The following is a 25,261-nucleotide window of genomic DNA, read 5'->3' on the forward strand; positions in this document are numbered from 1 at the left end:
TCCCTTGACCCCCTCCACGGCGCAGTGGGATTGTCCCTTCCCATTAGAGTGGTGCACCGACTCCGTCAGATACCTTGGAATACACATCCACTTGGATGCGGTGTCCATTGTGAAACTAAATTATGGGCGCGCCCTGGATTTTTTGGAGGACAATACGGAACGTTGGCTCCGTCTTCCTCTGTCCATGGCTGGCAGGATTGCCATTGTCAAAATGGTTGTCCTCCCTCGCTTTTTATACTTGTTCAACAATATTCCGATCCCTCTGACTAAGGTTTTCTTTACACAACTTCGCTCTGCCCTGCTGCGCCTGATATGGGGCGGCAAGAACCCTCGGGTGGCTTGGCGCACGTTGACATTACCTTATGAACGAGGTGGGTTCGGGGTGCCGGATTTTCACCTTTACTACCTGGTGGCGCAATGCTCATACGCGCACTCCTGGTTTCACCCGGATGCCAGAATTCCCTTCTTGCGACCTGAGGCCGATACGGCACTTCCGGTGCCGCTTTGCTCCATACTTCCCAAGGGGCTTCCCCGTGATCCACAAGACATACAGCCGGTCTCCACCACGAGCTGGGCCTGGGATAAGTTGCGGAGACTACTCCGCGTGGACAAGCTGTACTCTTCTTCGCTCCCCCTCCCCAACCCTCACTGGCTCCCCATCACCGGAGAGGCGATAGTTGACCGCACGCTGTCCAAGTTTCAATTACATACTATTGGCGACCTGTTCCCTGAGGGACATGCTTTTTCGTTGACGGAGGACGCCCGCTTCGATGATCGCTCATTTATGGATGCGTTCACCCCGACCAGGCTCCGATCCATGCTACGCGCTGAATTCCCTACGTTTCCATTGTCACCGCCCGAGGACCCGGCACTCACGTTTATCATACAGACTCAGACAAGCGCTCACGTAGTGTCGCGATTATACAAGCTATGCATGACATCTCTTCCCTCCTTTGACTCCGCGGTGCGCGCTGCGTGGGAGCGGGACTTGGGCATCCAGATTACTGATGACCAGTGGGAGGCATGCTGCGCTGTTACCAAAACGGTGTCCATGAATAGTAGGCACAAACTTCTCCACTTCAAGTTTCTACGGAGGATGTACCACACCCCCGCGCTTGCTCATAAAATAGATGCTAATAGGCCACACAGTTGTCCCAAATGCGCCTCTCCTCACGCTGACTTCTCTCACTTGTCGTGGACATGCCCGAAGATACATACCTATTGGCTAGAAGTCCACCAGGTCTTGGGTGAAATACTGGGCATGACACTACATCCCACCCCCGAAATTGCATTGTTGGGCTACGTAGCTAATTTCCCACAATCTCTCCGTAGACTGGCATCCCTGTGCTTCCTCCTGGCCAAGAGGGAGGTTGCGCTGCTCTGGGGCGCGTGTCGCGCTCCGAAGGTTGGCACATGGCTGAGGAGTGTGGCCCACTGCAATGTTAACAGCGTGGAGTTTTCGGCCTTGCTCCCCTCAGCTTCCCGTCCGACAGACATTTGGGGGCCATATCGAAGCTATGTCGAAAAACTGACTCAGAAGGCGCAGTCCCAATCCCTTCATTCCATTGTCCCGGAGGGGGTGGGTTAGGCTATAAGTGGCCCCTCCACGTGCCCGGTACCATCTGACGTCACACTCACCAATTTGAGCTCTGCACTGCAGTCTACCTTGGACCGGGGGGTGGGGCGTGGGCATAACAACTGGTGTGTTCCCATACATAATGCTTGTCAACTGTGGAGTTTTGCTCCTTAACGAGGAGAGACCTGTGCTAGCGGACCTGTGGCAAGATGCGTGGGTCGTGTCCCAGACCACCACGACGTTCTCGGTATTTACCTGTATCTGTGCTGCCCGACTTGCCTTCTTGATTCTCGCATGCTTATTGATTTCATTTCCTTTGCTATATTGTGTATTTTTTGTTCTTCCTGCACTTTGTTCACTTTTTTGTCTTTGTAATTCTCCTATATTGGAAAATGGCACTCTGTATTTCTGATCGAACCGGCCAAAACTTCCCCGCTCCTGCATTGCCCTTCTTCATTTGTTATGTATGGTATCGTCATCTGGTACACATATATTGTTCTGGTTGGTTGTAACCTACTGTGCATTCTATTTGGTGCTGAATAAAGTCTTTAAAAAAAAAAAAAGTCGGCGAGTGTTTACATTAACATGTTTATATGTGTACTTTGTATGATATAACATGATTTGCATGCATAAGCGGCAATAGTACTTCAAAGTATTGAATGTATTGCTGAGGGAGGTACACACAGGTATCCTTTCTGGGTTTGCAAGTATTTGTGTCACACCTAGAGTGGGGTGATGTGCACAATATATTTTTCAAAGGTATTGTCAAAGTCAAATGGTAATTATGGGTACTGAAATATTTTTAAATGTCACTGCTTGATAGTCGCTCCTAAAGGGGTGTCAACAAGCACTGTGGTTGTCGAGGCGAGCTTCTGCCACCCCTTGAAAAACAAAGTGTCTCTAGAAAGACTGTTAAATACCCCATTCAGTCAGTCAGGAAAACTTTATTCGATAACTTAATGTCATAAATGTAAACATAACATACAATACTAAATTTCATTGATTAAAAAAAGCCTTCCTGAAGTTAGCTGAGTAACTAACTCAGTTTCAGTTTCATAAACTTTATTCAATAGTTGTAGAAAAACATCATAAAAGTATACAAGTAAAAACATTGCATGTATAAAAGTTACAAACAACAGGGGAAGTACATGCCATACCGTTTGCTTAATAGGTGCATATAGTGTTAAATAAATCTGATCTTAACATTTTAATTGAAAACCATACTTTTTCTTGCTGTAATAGTTTTTAAAATAAAAGTTGCAGTGAAAAAACAAAGGTCCGGGCTAGCAAGTGAGAATAATAATTTCATAGCGTTTCCAGTAGTGTACGTAATATATTTCAGAAACAATGGTTTAAGGTAATAAATACGCAGAGCTTTATACAATGGACAAATTAACAGAAAATGCAAGGTGCTTTGTTTAGTGAAACCGTCACACGAACAGGGGACAGTAGAATGACATTTCATTGTGGGGAATGCCACCAAATTGTGTACAATGCCGAGTCTAATCTTGTCAAGACAAATTGATGGGACCGTCGGCTGATGGCATTAAGGTACATCGGTATACCTAAAGCATCGTCTCTAAGAGAATAATAGAAAACATGAGTTGTGTATTCTCTTGATTCTGCTTTTCGCCTGTTGGATTTAGCCCTCAGAAATTCAGCTTTAATCTCATGTTTGGACAAGGTGATAGTACATGCAGGATCTTTATCCACATCCATATCAAACAAGTCGTTAAAGGTTGAGATCACATACTTTAGCCAAGGAATTTTATAAGCTTTTTCCAGGTGTAAACAATCTTTAATAATTTCCTTGGTGAAGCTAGTTTCAACCTTAGTCCAAATAGATTTCCAAACCAATAATGGTCTCAGTCCGATCAGATCAGTTAGATAATCTAGCCCTAGTTCTATGTGGGTTAGATCGGTAGATGCCGATGGTGGGAGACAGAGTAATCTTTTGAGGAACCGATTTTCCAATATTTGCAGGTCCTTTTGGTTCCGATGACCCCAGACCCCGGAGCCGTACAGTGCTATTGACGTGCATCTATGTTTGTAAATATTCAGCATATCAGGTATACGGCGGCTTCCCAGTTTTGAAGCAAAACGAAATACGCCTAAAGAGGCCTTCCCCATCCTTGCTTTTACATTTATGTCCTCTGGTATCCAGGATCCACCATTATTAAAGGTAATACCCAGATAGCAAAAATTTTCAACAACCTCGATACGGTTTTCCTTAAAATAAAAAGATTTAAGACAATTAACCTTTTTGCCGCACACCATTATGAATGTTTTTGAATTATTAATTTTAAGTTTCTTCCCCTGGATAAAATCATAAAAACAGTTCATCAGTTTCTGGAGGCCTATTGGAGTTCTAGAGAGTAAAACGGTATCGTCAGCATAGAGCAATACCGGTATAGGTAAACCTCCTGCTTGGGGGGCATCAGCCTGTACTTTCTTTAATTCCTGCTCTATTGAATTGATGAAGAGCGAAAAGAGCAACGGGGCCAGGACGCATCCCTGTCTAATGCCGGATTTAACCTTAATCTTTCTGGTGCACTCCCCCTCTGGTCCATATCGGATTTGGGCCGATAAGTTGGAATAGAGCCTTGCTAAGAAGTGGATAATAGCAGAAGGAGCGCCCATGTCCAGTAGGGTTGACCACAACAAGGTGTGGTCCACCAGATCGAAGGCACTAGAAAGGTCCGCAAAACACAGGTACAAAGAGCCCGGTTTGGCCTTGGTATATTTTCCTATAATAAGGTTAAGATTGATACATTGTTCTATAGTACCAAGGCCCTTTCTGAAGCCATATTGGGATGGAGCAAGGATGTTGTTGTCTTCAGCCCATTCTTCCAAGCGCATCAATAGGACCCTACTCATGATTTTTAATGAGGAATCCAGAAGGGAGATAGGGCGGTAGTTCTTTGCCTCTCCTCTCCTCTGTCACTGCTTGATAGTCGCTCCTAAAGGGGTGTCAACAAGCACTGTGGTTGTCGAGGCGAGCTTCTGCCACCCCTTGAAAAACAAAGTGTCTCTAGAAAGACTGTTAAATACCACATTCAGTCAGTCAGGAAAACTTTATTCGATAACTTAATGTCATAAATGTAAACATAACATACAATACTAAATTTCATTGATTAAAAAAAGCCTTCCTGAAGTTAGCTGAGTAACTAACTCATAAAAAATCCATACTGACTGAAAATTTTTGAGCACAACTCAGAGTGTAAGTGGACAAAAACACATTAAAATACGAAACTTCTGTTTCTTTTCCTATAATCCATCATATAAAGCTCAACTTTGGTATACAGACAGTACAGAATCACTTTACAAAGTGCAAAGTGCAATCAAGCATAATCATATATTAGGATAGTCCCTATTTATAGCTCATATTTGGCCTCGGGAAAGGTAGACATTAAAAACTTTTGTGTTAAGATTCAAAGTGCAAATTGGCAAACCTATTGAAATACGAAACTTCAATTATAACACATAATGGGCCTCCAAATAAAAACATGTTAAGAACAATAATAACAATTAAAGGACCATTTTTTCCTACGCCTAATGGCTCCAGTTAAGAAGCTTGCCACCCCAAAACAGACTATAGGGGATGCTAGTATCGGAAGGTACAGTAGGGCCGGCCTGACTTGTACAAAGTGACAATCTCGGAGCAGTGCTAATATGAATTTTTTACGTCAAAGGACATAATAATCACAAAAAAAGACAAAATGAAGGATGTCCTGTTCAGAGAAATTGTCACACTGGCACGGTTTTAGAGGGCCAGATTTATAAAAACCTAGAGGTACAGATAAAAGCCAAAGGGCCAAATGCAGACAAAATCTTGTTAAAAGAAAACAATGGAAAGGTTTACCAATGCTTAATAAGTAAGATTGGACTTGATTATTCATGGATAATGTGATATAACGTCTTACAGATGACTTCTGCATCTCCTCTTCTTATCTTATTCCCTGGCGCTTTGACAAAAACTGAAATCTAATGTTTTTAATTGTAGGTTTGTCCATGGGTTTAGGACTTAAAAGTAAGTGAGGACAACCTAACCAAGCTGTCGGTCCTTTTGAGTACAATTTAAAATCTGTTTCTCAATACAGGTGTACATCCATAGACTGCTTGCTATGCAAAAATGTCCCTACCATATTCCTAAAACGTTGCACTAAACAATGACCTTGACTTAAACCTTAAAGTATTCCTCCCATATTTATTTTGAATGCCCCCTCCTACCCTTCAACCTTTTGCGTGCCTCCTTTATTAATAGACTACTCTAAGTGGAAGAGGTGTGGCGCCGCGGCCAGGGCGACTGACGCTGGAATCTGGGGACCACGGTTCGATCCCCGGCTCCGGCGGCAGGTTAGCCCAGCACCATGTGACTCTGGGCAATAGCTCGCTTAATCTTCCCGACGGCCCCCCAGCGCCTAGAGACCCTTACGGGTGATTGTGCGCTTTACAAATGTGGACTTTACTTTACTTTAAATCGCCTGCCTATCTTAACATCTCTTGGAAACCAACAATATCACTATTCATTCCATCAACCTTTTAATTCTCACATAACTTCCTCCAATGATCACACCGAAGTCTTTAATGTACAACAAAGAAACTGGAGTAGATTCGTGTAATTGGTTCTCTGAGAGCACAAGTCTAATTCTAATAACCAAATGGTTTGACCACGGGCTTTGGGCTCCGAGGAGGGTGTGGTTTGTCGTAAAGCGCTTCAACGCCTCGTCACTCTTCAGGGGTTGGGAACGCTATGTAATTGAAATGTCATTACAGTATGGCAAAACAACACAGTACGAGGTCAGGGATAGCCACGCCCTGGTCTCGTGTAAATACGGTATGTAAATAAACTTAACAAAGGTTTCATTCGTCTTAGCGCGGACTTTGTAAATTGAATAAAGTTGACAGTAATGCCTACAAAGGTCTGCATGGTTCACGTCGTAGAATCTGGCACATCGCCTCTGCGGGATATGTACAGTGGCTACCACCTAGCTCCCGTGCCAATGTATATTTGTAGATACCTTTGATAATATAACTTTCTTTGCAAAGCTACCAAATGTTAACTTTTGGAAGTTGAAAGAGGAGCACGTAGACATCATGCCAAGAACAGTCTCGAAGAGGGTCTGTTAAAGCGTACAACGCGAGAAGAACAGAATGCCCATGTTTTCCTCCAACGCCGTGCATCGAAAGGGTCACAACATTTAAATAATGTAAAGTCCGAAGGGAGCTGAGACATTTGGGTATAAATAAAAAAAGTGGGGTACGCACTTTGGTATTGTCATCCTGTAATTAGCACATTCACCAAAACTGGACAGCATGCTTCGAAACGAGAACTGTGCGCAAGCAATAGACTCTGCTGACTCAAGCACGGGTTGGGAACAGATAGGGGACCCAGGCATTTTCACCAGCACATTAAAAATAAATAAGCCGGTGACCTCGAAGAATAGCAAGCCTGGCTGACGTGCACACACTTAAAAGTAGCCACAAGTAGTAAGAAACACTCACGGTGCAGGCTGCCCAGAGAAAAGGCATACTGGTGCCTCCTTATGCCACTGTAGGAGAGGGGGAAGCTCTTCTCCGGGGTGTGTTCTGGCCTCACGAAGTAGAAAGGCGAAAGATGTCGGCGAACACTGATGGGACGTGGAGGATAAGTTAATTAAGTTCCCCAAGCGACAGATCTCCCAGGAAGTGCGCACGGATGTGTCACCCCGGCGGAGTCAGTAACATGCCTCTCGCCGCCCTCGTCTCTTTCACTTTCTCGATGGTCACTTCCTCAGTGCGAGCCGTGCCTCTTTCCCCTCCTCCTCTCTTACAGTTTAGTCCCTCCCCTTTTCTACTTCACAGTTCGCACGCTCGCAATTTCCACAGTCCAACGGAGACTTGTAGTTAGCGCGCAGCTGTGTTCTGCTGAAGCAAAAGCAGCGCAGCTATTTCTTAGTGAAATCCTTCAGCGGGACCATAGTCTGGACGCAAACGTTTAGGTGGCAGTGCAGGGCCGGCTTTAGCGCTGGCGGGGCCCGGTGCGACAATGTTTGTTGGCGCCTCCCATCAACGTTGGAGCTGGTGACCATGGATTCCCTCAAGTATTCATAACCACGCTCTTTCATATGCATTTAATTTGTAATATAGCGCCACTCATACTAGTGTAGGATGTCAGAGCATTTTGCATCACACACACATTACACAGAGGCAATCAATCATGCGTGTGTAAATAAATCAGTGTATAGGAAATGTTATATAAACCAGAGGACTACAAGGTGTTGGAGTGACATGTCGGGTAGACAGTAGAGTTAAAGAGTTCTTGGTGTGGAGAAGTACAAACTCAGAATTGAAAACAGAACAAACAATTTCCGCCCAAATGAACCTTTTTTGCAACATTAATCCGTGCTCTAATCTATACTTTGCAGTGTGCATGCAGTCCTCCGATGACAGTTGATAATTCACTGTTCTATATCAAGATTTTTGTAATCCACTGACCTATTTACATTATACATGCTTCACCATCCACCGATCCACCAAAAGGACCTTCATCCAAAACAAGATCCTCGCCAACGCCAGTAACTCCAAGCAACTCTTCAGTGTCATCCAGGAATTCACCAAGCCCCCCAGCAAAACCACGGACATCACCCCTTCCCAGGACCTCTGCTACAAGCTCGGATCCTACATCCGTCTGACAATCAAGGCACTCTACGACAACTTGAACAACCAGATATCAGGGCCAGACTGGCCATAGCGGGCACTGGGCGTTTCCCCAGTGGGCTGCCAGGGTGGGGGTCAGTTTTGGGACCCTGGGGGGACGTTTTTTTGTTACCAGGGGCCGGTAATATCGGCCCTCTGCAACAAAATCGGCCGAAACCGGCCTTTGCAAACAGCTCAGTCGCACCCCCTCAGAGCCCCAGGGGGGCCAGCTGAGCAGTTTGCCAGGGCCAGCTTCAATTCCCAGTCCGGCCCTGCCAGGCACTCAACTTCGAATCCACTTCCTGCTCCAGCAATGCCAGCCAGCCCACCATCTCCTCCTGGACACAAGTCACCACCAAAGACACCGCCTCAACCATGAAAGACATCCACTCAGAGGCCCTCATGGATCCCTGCCCCCCGCACATCTTCCACAGAGCCGCCATCATGCCCGAACTACGACACACCATCTACACCACCTTAAAGACCGGCACCTAATCCAGACGACGGTAAATGCGCAGAAGTCAGACCCCTGCTCAAGAAGCCGTCAGCAGACCCCACCAACCTCAAGAACTACCAACACATCTCCCTCCTCCCTTTCGCGGCCAAAGTCACAGAAACGATCGTCAACACACAACTAACCAAATTCATTGAAGAAAACTCCATCCTGGACCCCTCCCAATCCAGATTCTGCATCAACCACATCACCAAAACCACCCTACTCGCAGCCACAGATGACTTCCGTACCCTCCTCGACCAAGGGCACACCGCAGCCGTGATCCTACTTGACCTCTCTGCAGCATTCAACACCGTCTCCCACCGTATACTCACCGCCAGACTCCCCGACTACGGCATACAAGGAACCGCCCTCAACTGGATCCCTTCGTTCTGCACCGGCAGAACCCAAAGAGTCAGACTACCACCCTTCCTCTCCGAACACACGGAAATCAACTGTGGCTGCCCCAAGGAGCCCCACACTCTTCAACATCAACATGGCCCCCCTGGTCGCCATCGTCAGAAAGCATAGACTCAGCATAGTATCCTACACCGACGACACCTAGCCCATCCTCTCCCTCACCAAGGACCCAATCACCACCAGACTCAACTTCCAGGAAGGAATGAAGGACGTTGCATCCTGGATGAGCAGAAACTGCCTGACGCTCAACTCGGAGAAGACAGAAGTCTTTGTCCTCAGACCCTGCCCCTTGACTTGGGACGACATCTGCTGGCCCACCGCCCTCGGAAGCCCTCTCACACCCACAAACCACGCCCAAAACCTCAGCATCGTACTCGACTCCTCCCTCTCCATGACCCGATAGGTCAACGCCGTCGCCTCCAGCTGCTTCAACACCCTCCAAATCCTCCGAAAGACCTTCAAGTGGATCCCCCACGATCCAAGGAAAGCCGTCACCCAAGCACTCATCACCAGAAGATTGGACTACGGCAACGCTCTCTACACCGGGATCAACAAGTCTCTTATCCACAAACTCGACTATACAGAACACCGTAGCCAGACTCATCCTCAACATCCCTCGACAAGAGCACACCACCCAACACCTATGAAACCTCCACTGGCTTCCCGTTGAGAAGAGAGTCACGTCAAGATACTCACCCACGCCTACAAATGCATCCACAACAACGGACCCCAATACCTCAACAAGAGAATCGCCCTCCACGTACCCAAAAGAAACCTCCGATCCGCCGACCTCGCCCTTGCCGAAATCCCGCGCATCCGCTGAGCCAGAACAGGTGGAACAATCTTCTCCTACGTCGCAGCCAAGACCCAAAACGAGCTCCCGCTCAACATCAGATGCGCCCCCTCCCTGAACATCTTCAGGAAGACGCTCAAGACCTGGCTCTTCGACTGAACAGAGCTGCTTACCCCCCCAGCGCCTTGAGACCCTCACAGGTGAGTAGCACACTTATAATTCCCCTGATTGATTGATTGATTGATTTGTGATCTGAATGGTACACATTCTTTGCAGCAGGCACAATAACCCTTTGTGCTATTTTATGATCAGTCAAAACCTCAACAAGACAAAACTCAGATCTGTCTCCAGGACGAAAGATAATCACTGGAGTTATCTTGACATTTTTATTGTTGCCTAGAAATTGCTGGACGCAAGGAATAGGCAGCAGGTGCTTTTAAAACCAAAATAAAGTTGCAAGGATGACGCCCCCTGAAGTCAGCACTCGGTGCGGTGGCACGGGATGCACGACCCTAAAGCCGGCCCTAGGTAGCAGTCGCACTGACCTGCTACCAGAGTCAGCCTTTGCCAGGATACCCCTGCCACTGGCAGAAATACCTAGGCCCACATATTGAATAAAGTGATGACACAAACACACAGATATGGTGGGTGTAAAATGCCTATGCCCGCATACTAAATAAAGTGATTATGTTTTTTCCTCTTGTCAGGAATTCATGTCTGGTTCAGAAGAATACAATCAAATGCTACTAGTGGGCCTGCAGCACTGATTGTGCCATCCACATGAGTAGCCCTGAAACTACATCCCAGACCTGCCACTGCAGGGTCTGCGCACAGTTTGTATCTGCCATGTTGACCTGGCAAGTGCACCCACTTGTCAGGCCCTAATCTTCCCTTTTCATACACATAAGTCACCCCTAGGGTAGGTCCAAGGTACCCCTGTGGGCAGGGTGCTGGGTATGTTAAAGGTAGGGCATGTAATGGTGTGTGTGACATATCCTGGTGGTGAATTCCAGTGTAGTTTGTTTTTCATCACTGCAAGGCTATCTGTCCCTAGTAAAGAATGGGAGTTTTACTTATAACACCTTATGAGCATAACTTCCCATTGGGATAAGATAGGGAAATGGAGTTTAGTGTGCATGGACTCACAATGTAAAATGCATCTTTTAGTAAAGATGATGTTTATGTTCTGTGTTTGAACAATTTTTGGAAAGTAGGTGTTTTTCTGCTTAGCCATCCTTTGTGCCTCTGCTGGGTTTGTAGATTAACCGTCTGGCGTTGGAGTAACTCCATCCTAGTAAGTAAATCCGCCCTTGCACTGCTAATTTAACAGCATGTTCTTAACGTTCGCAACTTTGTCACTGTTTTTTAAGTCATGCCGTATCACACGCGATATACTCAGTTGCAGTTCACCCACTTTTATGACATGTAACAACAATTCACAAGCCTTGCTATAGCTTTAATAATATCTATGCACTTACACCAACGCACCAGTTTCTACTTGTTGACCCACTTGTCGCACCTTTTGGATTCTCGGCCATCACTCACTTCTTTTGAGGACATAGTAAGTTTGCACAACAAACTTTGGATGCCTTTCGTCGATATGAGAGCGAGCACGGTTTAGTGCTCCATTGATTACCAATTCATTACACCTTCTTTTTTCACCTGGGTGAAGGTGTAGGCACGCCGATTTAGGTTTGTTGCCCATGATATCATTGCTTTATTTATTTATTGCATAGATTTTCCCCTGACGAAGGGCAGACAATGCCCGAAATGCATTGGGAGATGTGGAAATGTATACACAGATGCATTTAAATTGGCTCTACAGAGTTGCGATATGATGGAACAAATATCTTCTTAACAATAAATCTTTGAAGACCCTGGTTTACACTTTGGTTTAAATCTTTAATACAAACTTATTATATCGCGTTTCGCGACCAGCAGTGGTCAGGGGGACGCCTCCTAACTCAGGAGACGCTACCTTCTTCTCATACCCGCCACACTCAACGACCAGAGAGTGATACATCTGAAGCACGATAAAGCTTAACTCACCTGGCTCACCACGTAGTGTGGGCTGAATAGACCTGGGCTGCATTATGAGTAGTGGGAGGAGATTTCCTTGCACCTGAATGGGCCTGGTCTGCCTTGAACAATGCTGTCTCCACCTCCTGCCAGGAAGCTGGGCCAGAGAGGACAGAACTGATTTGTACTAAGCAGAGACACTCTCTGCCTGACAGAACAAAGGATTTTTGAGTCTAAATATTGGGGCTCAGACCCCAGAACTTTAGAACTGGCTGGAATCAAGGAACCTGCCAAGAAGCAGAGCTGGAACAGTACTGCCCCTTTGTGTGTTGTTGCTTTGTTGGGTTCGATTGCAGTTGCTGCTTCTGCCTTGGGCAGTAAAAGGACTGGACTGAACTTTCTTTTACTTTTGCTGAGTATCTCTAAGGGATTGAAGTAGAGCTTACCTCCTGTTCTGAAATCTCAGGGACTGCAAAGACATCATCAACCTATGGGTACAGTTTCTGAAACCGCTGTTAGATTTGCCAAAGACAAGGGAAAAGAAACTGACTCAGTCGCAGGCTCTGTTTTCTGATGGCACCCCAGAAGGCACCGTCCGCATCTCGCACCGCAACCCTGGTCACACCAACAAACTCCGCCACTGGCACTGAGCCACTGCTTGCACCGTGAGCTGTGGGCATCGCACCCCGCACCGCTTCACTTCACTTCGCCATCTTGGTCTCACCAACGTCATCGCTGCTGCTGACTTTGACACCCTTGACCGAATCGTGGGTGGGGACACCTCTTGAAGTTTCCCGACGCACGGCTCGTCCCCCACAGTAGTCTGGGCTGACCGATGAGAGGTCCCGCCAATCGGCTCTGTCGCCTGCACCGCAACCTGCCAACACCGCATCGAGCACCGCCTCATCCTGCACTGTAAGCCTTGGTACCACCAACACCATCCGGATGATCGTCACTGAGCCGCTGCCTGCACCGCATCAAAAGGGCACCGCGCCCTGCACCACTTCCATTTTGCAACACAACTGCATCAGTTGCCATGACCTGCTCGCACCACCATGCCAGCTGTAACGAGAAAGGTAATGTTACCAATGCTGTGCACGCTTTCGCTGGCCCGTACCGACGTGGTCGTCTGGAACGGTTAGACTCTGTTGTTTTCAGCATCGCGGTAGCCCCAGATTGAGGTACCGACTCGTACAAATTGTGTTTTTTAGGTATTTCTGCAATTTTATGGATATCTTGCAAAGTATATATTTATAAAGCACTGTATGTTGGATTTTTATCGTATTGGTCTTGTTTTGGATATATAAAAATATTGGATATTTTTCTAAACTGGTGTGGTGTTCTTTTGTAGTGCTTTCACTTTATTACTGTTGGTTATGTGCAAATGCTTTACACACTGCCTCTGAGATAAGCCTAACTACTCGTGCCAAGCTAAGGGGGTGAGCAGGAGTTATTTTAGGAATGTAACTCCCTTACACTGATTAGGAAGAAGGGTACCTACTTGAACAGAGGTACCTACCTCTGCCAACTAGAGACCCTCATTTCTAACAGGGACATTTATGTACCACTCTACAGAGACTGCCCACATTGTTTTACTAAACAAGGATCTCCTGAAATACTTTTAAGACACCCACAACTGTATAAAAATCACATGGATTGATTGTACTTTTGAGACAGTCCTCAGACCCGTTTCTGTAAGCTATATTCCCGTACGAAGTATTTAATTAAACCAACTTTTCCTGTTTTGCCAAACTCCTCTTGTCTTTGTTTTCTCAAGGTAAATTCATATTCTAGAAACATTTTTGTGAGCCAGCCAGGAGAGATTGGTGTTTCGAGCCCAACTGCAGCCGAAGGCAGGAGACTCCGCCCAGACAAATTTACATCAAGGAAGGTGAGCAGACACCACAATTTATTGGAAGTTCTGCTGAATCCACAGGGCAAAGCCCCGTCCTGAAGCAGCTGTCAGAGGTTAAAAGACCACATCTGATCCTTAGCACCCAGCATTTGGCGTATGGCAAACTAGGAAGAAGCACAAACATTCAACCTACGCACAATGCCACTGACAGAAATCTGGCATGTACCAACTTTACCAACACTTTATCTATGCAAGTTTTGATGAGTCTTTGTCCATAATACAGTGACCATAAATTTTACAAGTAAGAATATGATTAATAGAACATAAAGTTTGCAAGAAATCACAGTGACACCTTTAGACATTGGTACCAGGGAAAGGTGAGAAAAGGAAATAGCACAAGGACATACCACATGGATTATATTTACCTAGAATGATGTGAGGACCAACCCTGGCCACGGGCTGGGGCAAAGATAGGGCTCCCGACTAATCAGATGCCCACGCGTCAGGACAGGTGCAGAACAGGTGACCTCCACTAAGTGCAACGCCAGCGTCACACACCTCTCTAAGCCAAATTAGGTACCCCAACTGGGAAATCGATAAATTTCCCTCAGCAACACCTCGATTCTTCTGACAGAGTGCTCCGCCAGCACCTCTGCTCTCGATCTCCTACAGCATGCGTTGGGTCAGTGACAGGTTAGCTACTCGGACAAGTCGGACAATTATCTCTAACTAAACCTACCTTAGTTATACCATTTCTAGGGCAATGTACCACCCTTAAATGTTGCAAATCTATGTATTCCCCTTCAGTGATTGGTCAGAAAGATGAGGAGAGGTCATCACACCATACTAAGATGAGGTAATTTCTCATTGAATTATATTTATCAAGTTCCCGCCCATAATTTATTTCCCGATGCACTTTTATTCCACCCAGCAATATTGGTTTCAATTTGATACAGTTCGTTTCTCTTCCTTTCCTGAGGTCAAATGTACAGTTTCCCAGGAACATTGTGGGTAAGATGAGTGTTGGCAGGCATTCAATGACAGTGACTTCAGGATTTTCAGGGATCATCTGCGCAGACGCATTTTTTTCAATATGAGTTTGTGTCACTCTTGGGCTCAAATACGAGATACTAACAAAGTCAAAGAAAAACAAAATAGAATACAAAAATAAATGACTGCACTATATACCACTTATCTCTACTCTAACCCCATTACTTTATTTATACTATAGCATTAACAGTTAAGCAGAAAGAACAAAGTTTAGTACAAGCAGCAGCAGATGCTTAAATGTGTGAGACATGAAGTGGCCATTTTGGCACTAGTGCGCAGAAGCAAAAAGTTCCCACCAAAGCACAGATACGTCACCCCAGGTAGATGTGGCAGACGCATGCGCAGAAGAGTTCCCGCATTTTCGGCGGCCATTTTAAGGCACTCTGGTTACTGTTAAAGGCACATAGTAAAGCTTCCCCTAGATACTAAATATGTTGTGTAATGCAAATATTAGTAAACAAAAAATGTTGATTAATATGTTAAATGTTATTTCGAGAGGGCTGAGTCCAAGCAAGTTTCTGTACATATGAAACCTTGCTCCATCACTTTTCCCCGGCTGTAATACAGGGTTGAAGCCTCACTGCATAGACCCATGGACGTGATACAGATAGTATGCATGGACCCTGAATGTAATATAGGGTCGGCACCTCAATCTTATTTTTCAGTCTAAAAGGTTTTCTCAGTGCTACTGGTTTCTTAACACTGATATCCGAAAGAAGTGAGAGATGTTGTTCGCTTGGGCTGCTGGGGATTACACAGATAGTACACTAAGCCCCTAGGTGTGAAAAGGGATGCAATTCAAAGTTAGTTAAAGATTTGGATCTGGGAGCTCAGGTGTTGCTGGTGTTTAGCAAAGTGGGGTCTGTGGTTATTCAAGTTATTCCTTTTCTCCATGATTTTTTTTTCATTTTCTTTGTCCCAGAGCCGATATTGACATACTATCAAGCTTACATAGTCCCAAGTACCACAGAAGGCTTCCCCTAGTTACAGGATAGCATGCGCTAGGAGTGGTGTAACAAGGTCCTTTGAAAATGAAGATGACAACGGCTCCTTGTCTCTTAAGAAGTAGGTTTCTTTTTTAATCGTTCCAAAGTACAGACCCCATCCACATCCAATGTCTAATCCAGCTGCCATCTAACCAAAGAATGTATTCCCACTAGGCAACCACCCACATTTTTAGTTCCTTGCACCATCACTTGGATGCCAACACACTGTATCACAGGTTAAATACTGAACACCACATCACCTCCCTCCCAATATTTCACAAATAATGAAAGATACTTAAACTAAAAATAAATAAATAAATAGAACGCAACAAAACAGACCACTAAAAATCAGAGTTTTCAACAAATACAATCCTGTAACTGGAGTGGGACTTTTCTGTATGTTGTGGTCTACCAACACTGACTTGTTTAACACCTGTTTCAGTCCCTACTTTCCATTGGATTGAAATTTGGCAATCCTACTCAAATTCCAAACTCTGTGGTCATTGGTTTTCACTGTGTTTTTAAAAATATTGATGACTCTGAATGGTTGACTGAACTTGGAGTTTTCCCATATTTCTTGGTGACTTGATCTTTACCCAATCTCCAATATTCACCTCATTGTTCTTCACAGCTCTTCTGACACCAAACCATATTTTCTCAATTTTGTTTCTCTCTCTTTTTTCCATTCCTCTGAGCTTCCAACACTTTCATCCTCCACAGAACTTTTAATTTTGACCCAAGAGGTGTTAACTCAATGTTTGCAACTCTTCCTTTAAATACTTGAAAAGGAGCCACAACCATTGAGGAATGTGGTGTAAATCTGTACTCACGTACACTGTTGCCTTTAAGTTGTGCGCGCACACAATTCTCTTCCCGCGAGCCCGCACTGCAATGTGTGTGGAGCGCGCGCGCACACACACAGGACATCCCGCCAGAGACTTCATGCTGCTGCTTTAAAAAAACGAGCGGCTCGAAAAAAGGGCACTTTCTGGATGCGGTGTGGACAGACCAAGAGTTGGGAGTGCAGGTATACTGTCTCGGCTTGGGGTTGTTGGCACTTGCTGTACTCTTTTGTTAGTAAAGCGCGGTGCGGGACAGATTGTGTGCTTTTGTTTAAGTATTCATGTTAATCACAGCCCCTTCACAAGCTATGATTAACATGAATACCTAAAAAAAAGCACACAATCTGCCCTGCACCGCGCTTTACTAACAAAAGAGTACAGCAAGTTTAAAAACACAGCGTGTACTTTCAACTTATTCTGAAAGCACATGCCCTGTTTTTAAACTTACTGTACTCATTTGTTAGTAAAGCACGGTGCGAGGCAGATTGCGTGCTTTTTTTCAAGTATTCATGTTAATCACAGCCCCTTCACTAGCTGTGATTAACATGAATACTTAAACAAAAGTGCACAATCTGCATAGCTGCCAAGATTTCAGATTGCTTACGTGTGAAAGGTTTGCAAAAGCATGCTGGGCCAGGAGGCCACTTTGGAACTAAGATTGCTCATAATTTCTAAGTGATAGTTAGTCAACAGATATGGCATCCTAGTGCCCAAATTGCAGAGTAGTAATATTGAGAACAGATTCCCCAACTTCTCCCTGAGCTTTACCTGTGCAAAGCTTTCATTGCTTCTGGTGATTGAGTGCCTGTTGCGTGTCTGTGCGAGACAATTATGTACTGCTGCGGTCCATGCTGTACCAGTTGTCTGTGTGACAAAACCTTTCCCTTCTATGGCCTTTGCTTTGCCTATTCATTTTATGCTAGTGTAGCTAGAGAAGGCTTTTCCTATGTAAAAGCTGAGATCAATGTTTAAGAATTATTTGATCCAAAATGAGTCTGAGAGCATCCCATTATCTTTCCATCAATCAGAAACAGCACGTCCATCATTGATCAATTTTTTGATACTTACATCAAATTGATATTGATCTTTGTAAAAAACAGATAAAGTGAACAAGGCAGGGGTTCAAGCTTCGATTTTAAATAATTTCTTGAACCTATGTGGGATTTTCTGGCACATCAGAAATGTTCAAAGAAAGATTTGTGGCGCTGTTCCTCTTGAAGGGGTTCTGACAGTCACTAAAGAATTCGGAACCACTGTGTTTCACTAGGAGTTACAGGGGAAATCCATATGTTGGATTTTAATGCCCTCACACACACTTGCAGTTGTCATGCTTCATCATCTGGGCTGCTCCTCGTTGGGTCGGCGGTGCAATACCCAATCGGCTCACCTCAAAGAGGGGCACTTTACCAGAGATCTTTTTCCAACAGCCGTTTGGTAAAGAGCGGGTATGGGGACAGTACAAGTGTGTAGACGTGATAGTGAGTTAAAATTGGGGCTGGCGGGGGCGTGTCTTAGCGGTGCGACGATGGCGGTCGCAGCTTTCTAGAGCTCCCGCCGGCCCGATATAAATCAGACCGATTATCCTTGCCCCCGAACCCGAATTGCAGACCGCTTGAGGGGCAAGTGTGGCCGAAGGTGTTGGGAGTCCCCCGGTGCGAACAGCCGTGCTCCTGGACTGCTCAGTGCGGCTAGATCGCCGAAGGTGGCGTGAGGCCTGGTGCGGGGCGGCGAAGCTGGGGCCTCGATTTTGGCGCCTCCTGGCCGGAGGGCCTTGAAGTGGGCCAGCCGGGCTGACAATTTCCCTGGGCCTGGAACCTATTGGTGACGGAGGAGTGACAGGCGTGCCCCTGATTGCCCCGCCAGTGGTGGACGTGGTGATCGGAGCACGGAGGACACCCGAGGGGAGCAGCAGCCTACATCGATCCTGTGCAGCCGGGGCCTCGAGTTTGGTGGTCCCCGCCCATTGGGGTCGGCATTTGTTTTTCGGCCGCAGCTGAAGCACGGCAGGGCCTGGGGAGCTGAGACCCTTGGTGTGTGGCCTTGCCCAGGCGCCTGGGCCTACGCTGCTGGACTTCCTCTGACGGCGGACTGGTGTGTAGCTGGACGGACCTGCGAGGATCGTGCCTGTGCCTGGCGCTGCCCTGAGGCGGACGACGAACTGTGAGTGACTCCCCTGGGGCCCCAATACCGGTGTCATCAGTGGCTGGTCAGGGGAGGAAGGCCGCTGGAGCGAGTGGGGCCCGCAGAGCTCGGCAAAGTGGTGTGGAACGGGCAGAAGTGGGTTAGCCACGAGGCTGTGGGACCACGAGGACGCCAACGAAGTGGGTGCTGGTCCCGGGGCCTAATTAAGACTGGTCAGGGACACAATATCTCACTTCAACCAAGGAGCCACACCAGTACCGGTGGGGGCGGCGGAGGGGACATCTACACCCCGGGGCGGAAGAAACGCCGGGTTGGCCTATCTTGAACACTACTGAAGGTGCAAGGAGTTTGAATTGGTACTACCACCCTTATTATAAGCGGCCCAGAGGTAGACTGCTGACATGACCAGAGGTGGCGGTGGTCCCTCCAAACAGGGGACCATTGATAAATTTACAGGGCCCAGTGGGGGGCCCGGGCCGTCTGGAGGAGGGCATGGAGCGGGGCCGGATAACGCGGCGCTTATGGCAGCGATCACCCAATCCAGGGACATGCTGGATGCCAAAATTGGTGCGGTGGGTGCGGATGTAACCCTGCTGCGTCAAGACCTGCGGAATGCAGTGGCACGAATTACAGAGGCGGAATCCAGAATTTCGGTGGTTGAGGACGACGTCGGGTCCCTGAAGCAGAAAATGGCGGCGATGGAAAACATTCAAAGGGGCCTTGCGCTCCGGGTGGAGGATGCCGAAGGGCGCGCACGCAGAAACAACCTCCGCTTCGTTGGCTTTCCGGAGAGGTGTGAGAAAGGGAACATGGAACTGTTTCTATCCCAGTGGCTGGAGGGCTGGCTGCCCCCGGGGGTTCTCTCCAATTACTTTGTAATTGAGCGTGCCCATCGAGCCCTGACACAGAGGCCACCGTAGGGTGAGCGGCCCAGACCAGTGATTTTTTTTTTTTTTTTTAAATATGTTTTTATTGCAGATTCACAAAAAATAAACATCGATATTGGTCAACCTGCACACTCATGACTTCTCAAGACACTTCAACAGCCATAGGTTTGCACACAGCCTTTCAGCCCACATCCCGGAGGCTGGGCGGCGTATTATTACCTTCTATCAAGACGTCACGGTGATCATTTCAAAGAGATGTCCGGTCAACAACATAATACGAAATCCGCTTTTATTTCACCCCAAACTCCCATCCCCACCTCACCGTTAATGACAGCCCGCTCTCTCGCGTGTGCCCTATCGGCCCCACCAGTGATCAGTGCACCAGGCCTACCTTCGTGCCCACCCGCGGGTGTAGTTCCCCATGGCCATTAAGAAATCCGCTATGTGTGCCCGGGGCGTGTGGCCCATTAACCACTGTTCGTTGTACTTCAATCTCAGCACACTACTGCTGGCTCGTCACCTGTTCCTACAGTGATCCTCTAATACCTCCCCCCCCTTCCCTCCCCCCAACTGCTACTGCTGCTGATGTGGGTGGAAATCGCGGGCTCTAAACAAGGGTTCGCTGCTAATCGGGTGAATGCAATTATACCTCAGGTCCTCCTGGGATGCCACATGCCGCACACCCCTACTCTGTTTCCTCTGTCATATAGTCTTTCAAAGCCTGCACAGTCGTCTCCCAAGCCCTTGCCATCTCCAAGCTTCTTTCGTTGCCCGTTCTGGCGGCCTGTCGCATTCTAATCACACTTTCACACCTGGACCATTTCAGCATCTCATTCATACATCTCCTAACCGACGGACCCTCCTTGGATTTCCAGTTCCAGGTAATCTCTCTCTGGGCCAGAATGAGCCCCAGGTCAATAAATTTGCTCGTGACCTTTGTCCTGGCCGTATGAGGGAACCAGAGCAATAAGCAAGCCGCCATATTGAACTCCACCTCTCTATCCGTGACCACATTCAACAACTCTCCCACTGCAGGCCAATACGACCCCAGTTTCGGGCAGCCCCATAGCAAGTGGTCTAACTCAACCTCTGGCTCTAAACACCTCGGGCACACCGCATCCTGTACCCGAAAGTACCGTTTAATCTTTGCCGGGGTCAGATATGCCCTATGTAGTACAAAGAAATGTACCTGTTGGAAGAGCGCATTTCTGCTGCCCTTCCATGTCCGCTCCAGTACCTGGTCCCACACCGCGTCCGGGATGGGCTTGCCTATGCTTCCCTCCCATTTAGCCTTCAATGTTGTCAGGGGTTCCAGTCCCTCACGAAGCATGCGGGATTGGAGGCAGGTCACCGCTTTGATAGTACCCGCTGCCATCACCACATATTGACAGGCCATTGTCGTGTTCGGTTCCGTCAGCCCCCCCTGCCAGTGTTTACGAATTGCCGCAACCACCGCCGCATGTAAGAGCGAGCTCCCATCCGGGAGACCAAATTGCTCCTGCAACACCCTAAAGGGGACCAACGTCCCATCCCGGTATAAGTCCCCCATCATGTGTAAGCCCGATTCTTCCCATTCCAGCAATGGGGACCAGTCGCCTCCATGCGGTAGCGCTGTCAACATCCCTATGGGGATCTCCGGGGCATATGGTTTTGCAGCCCTCGCCCGTTTCAAGCTCCTGTGCCAGCATAACCTGAGAGTCCTCTCCTCCATGGTTAGTTCTCTCAACTCCAGCCTCTGTTGCAGAACTATAAATGATAAGATGTGTCTCCGGATACCCTTTCCACGTTCCTGGTCCGGGCCCCGGAATTCTCTGGCAATATTTTGCGTCAATACTTGCAGTTGTGCTGCTAAGTAATACAACTCAAAATCGGGGACCGCCATCCCTCCTTCCTGTTTGCATCTCATCAGAGTGTCCAATGCTACCCTTCGTCTCCCAGATCCCCAAAGGAAGTCGATAATCATAGTTCTCAATTCCTTGAAAATCCGTTGGGGTATCCATATCGGGAGGGTGCGGAAATAATAGAACAGCTTTGGTAAAGCCACCATCTTCAACAGTGCTACCCGGCCCAGTACCGACAGCGGGAGGGAGGACCAGAAAGACATACAGCCCCTCAGAGCTCGTATACAGCGCCCTACATTTCCATCCAGTAGGTTCGCAGCATCGTGGTACACGCGGACTCCTAGATAGGTGAAGCAAGCGCTCTCCCAGACTACCTCTACTGCGAGAGGGGGGCATGGCGTGTCCGCCCGTAGTGGGTAAACGCAAGTTTTAGTCCAGTTCACTTTGAGGCCAAATAGCTCACCAAAGCGTGACAACAGTTCTACCGCTCCCTCCAACGCCCCTCCAGTATCTTCTAGGTACAGCAATAGATCATCGGCATATAACGAGATATGATGGTTAAGCCCTCCATGCTCAATCCCAGAGTACCAAGCCCCTGTCCTTGCCTGGACCGCCAGCGGCTCCATTGCTAAGGCAAACAACAGGGGGGAGAGCGAGCAACCCTGTCACGTCCCTCTATGCACCGGATAAGCAGGGGATATAACAGTCCCCAACCGCACCCTTGCCGTTGCAGAGGAGTAGAGGAGCCTCGTCCATCGTCCAAAGCCGTCCCCCAGGCCGAACTTCTCCAACACCCTATCTAGGTATTGCCACTCGAGGCTATCGAAGGCCTTCTCAATGTCCACCGATAGCACAGCCGATCTCTGCTCCGAATCTCGTGCACTATCCAGTAAGCAGATCAAGCGCCGGATGTTCATGGAGGTGCTCCTGGTGGGAATAAACCCGGCTTGGTCTCTGTGTATCAGCTTGGTCATGTGCGGCAGCAACCTAGTCGCTAATATACAGCTCAGGATCTTATAATCCACCGTCAGCATGGACAGTGGCCTGTACGACTTCACATCAGAGGACTCTTTACCTGGCTTCAGCAGTGGTACCACCAGGGCCTCCCTCATTGACTGGGGCAGCTGCCCCAGCGATACGGCTTCCGAGTACACCGCCAAGAGCCTGGGCGCCAGCGTATCCACATACTTTACATAAAATTCGATCGGCAGACCATCCACCCCCGGTGTCTTATTCTTGGCCATCTGTTTGATGGCCACCCGTATCTCTGACAGCGTTATGTGGCCACCCAAGCCCTTTGCTACCCCTTCCTCCAGCTCTGGGATATTAACAGTGTCCAGGTAGTCGCCTATCGCAGAGCTCGCCTCTCCCAGCTGACTCGCATACAAGCTCGCGTAATACGATTGAAAACGCCGCAAGACCGCTGCCTGTGAGTAGACCAGTTCCCCGGTCTCCGTCTCAATACTCATGATCGGGCATCCCCTCGGTTCTGGGGAAGCGAGTCTAGCAAGCAGTGTGCCCACCTTATCCCTCTCCGCGTGTACCTTGGTGAGATAGAGCTTATGGTCGTAACATCGTAGACGCTCCGTTTCAGTCGCAACCAACTCCTTCGCCTCTAGCAATTGCTCCTGCAAGTCAGGACTCTCCGGCCTACGTAACTCTAAGTCTCTCAGCACACATTCTGCCTTCTCTAGATCGGACAGTACTGACGTCCTTTCACTCGGGAATCTGCCCACGCATACGCCCCTCACCACCACCTTCATTGCATCCCATTCAATCGACCTAGTGGCAGCCGTCCCCGCATTTTCAGCAAAGTAGTTCTCTATGCCCTGGAGGACCGTGTCACTGAACACCGGGTCTTCCAATGTGTCCGGCCACAGTCTCCACGTCGGGATCGCTGACCTCGGCCTCTGCCATTGCACCGTCATCAGTAAGGGATTATGATCGGAAATGGTTCGAGTAAGGTATTCCGTGTGGGTTATCATGGCATCCAAGGGGCCGCTACAGAGGATGGAGTCTATCCTAACATGTAACGCATGCATAGCCGACAAGAAGGAATAGTCCCTAAAGTCCGGACGCTGTTCTCTCCACACATCAATAAGGCCCCATCTCTCCTGCCAGTCTTTCCTGTGGGCGGCTAGCCTACGCACCGGCGAATCTGCCAATGGTGGGTGCGACCTATCTAATGACACATCAGTAATCGAATTAAAGTCCCCTCCCAGTATGATGGGGCCTGCTAGGAAGTGTGCCAGTGAGCCCGTCAAGCCGTCCAGGAATCGTGCCTGGTCAGTATTGGGAGCATAGACACTGCACAAAACCACATCCTGGCCATAAAGCCTCCCCTCCACTGCTACATACCGCCCCTCTGGGTCCACCAGCTGATTCGTGGCCTGGAACGGGATCCCCGCTCTAACCCATATCAATACCCCCCGGGCAAACCCCGAGTACGTGGTGCCGAACACCTGACCATGCCATCTCCTCTGCAGTGCTGTACATTCTTGCTTGGTTAAATGGGTTTCTTGCAGTAGTGCAATCTGTACGCCCGCCTTACTAGATGAGCGTGTACCTTGTATCTCCTAGACATTGTGCGGAGTCCCCGGACATTCCATGTGAGGCACTTCAAATCAGGTACCGATCCCATTGCAGCCAACTCCCCATTCCCTCCACAGTGCCAACCGGCCACCCACATCAGTGCAGTAAAATCCCCCGCTCAAAACAGCCCCATAAACTCCCCCAACCCCACTCCCCAGAACAGGACCTAACAACTCGTCATCAGCCCCCATCCAAACATTTAACACAACACACATGACACTACTCTGCAGTCGTCACTACAGAAATCCTTAAGGGCAACAAGAGGGTGGAACAGAACCAACCAGGGGCAGACAAGGGCCCTGCCCCGCTCGCTTGATCCCATACTGCAGTTCAACACAACACCCGCTAGCGAGCCGGGCACCAGGGCAGTCTATCCCAACAGGAATAACTTACATGGCTCTCACATTGATCGTTATTCGTTGAATAGTCCGTCTGCCGTCTGCGGTGTGACTGTCGGCCCTCCGGCGCTATCAACATCTGAAAGCTCACCTCCAATCAATCAATCAATCAAGTCATTTATAGAGCGCACTACTCACCCGTAGGGTCTCAAGGCGCTAGGTGGGGGGGGGTGCCGTTACTGCTCGAACAGCCAGACTTCCCTCCTTCTGCTCCAGAGTCCGTGCCCACGGATAACCTTTCCTGTTGTGAGCCCGTGATGGTCGCTGTTGCGGCCAAAGCACCCCTCCTGTCCTCCGCCATCTGGTCGTCCCGCAGGGCCCTCTTGAGTTGGTTTCTCTTGCGGATACGCTGCGATTTTCGCGTCTAGACCCTTTTCTGTCTCTCTCTTGTACCCGTTCCTTTGCGGTCCGTACCAGCCCGATACAGCTCGAGCCATGACCACGCTTCGTCCGGGGTCTGGAAGAATTGAGTCGTGCCGTCCATTATCACTCTTAGTTTGGCCGGGAAGAGCAAGGAATATTGTATACCCTCGTCCCTCAGTTCCTTTTTCACAGCCAGATACGAGGCCCGGCGTCTCTGGACCTCCTGCGTGTAGTCGGGGAAGACCGTGACTGAGCTGTTGTCCACTTGGAAGGGCCCCGCCGAACGTGCTCTCTGTATCAGCAGGTCCCGATCTTTAAAATGCAGC

The 25,261-nt window shown here is 48.2% G+C and overlaps 1 protein-coding gene across 2 annotated transcripts in view; it reads right to left on the bottom strand.

The window, feature by feature from the left end:
- GALNT4 (polypeptide N-acetylgalactosaminyltransferase 4) overlaps nucleotides 1-7,405 on the bottom strand; it is a 642,979-nt gene extending 635,574 nt beyond the window's left edge. Inside the window, exon 1 of one of the 2 annotated variants that reach the window (XM_078687691.1) lies at nucleotides 7,082-7,405. The gene's annotated coding sequence lies outside the window, so the exon portion shown is untranslated. The remainder of the gene's footprint in view (nucleotides 1-7,081) is intronic. The other variant, XM_078687692.1, reaches the window with a different exon arrangement.
- Between the last annotated feature and the right edge of the window lie 17,856 nt (nucleotides 7,406-25,261).

Source organism: Lissotriton helveticus, chromosome 4_1 (genome assembly GCF_964261635.1).
Source record: "Lissotriton helveticus chromosome 4_1, aLisHel1.1, whole genome shotgun sequence".
In the NCBI taxonomy this organism is placed as follows: Eukaryota; Metazoa; Chordata; class Amphibia; order Caudata; family Salamandridae; genus Lissotriton; species Lissotriton helveticus.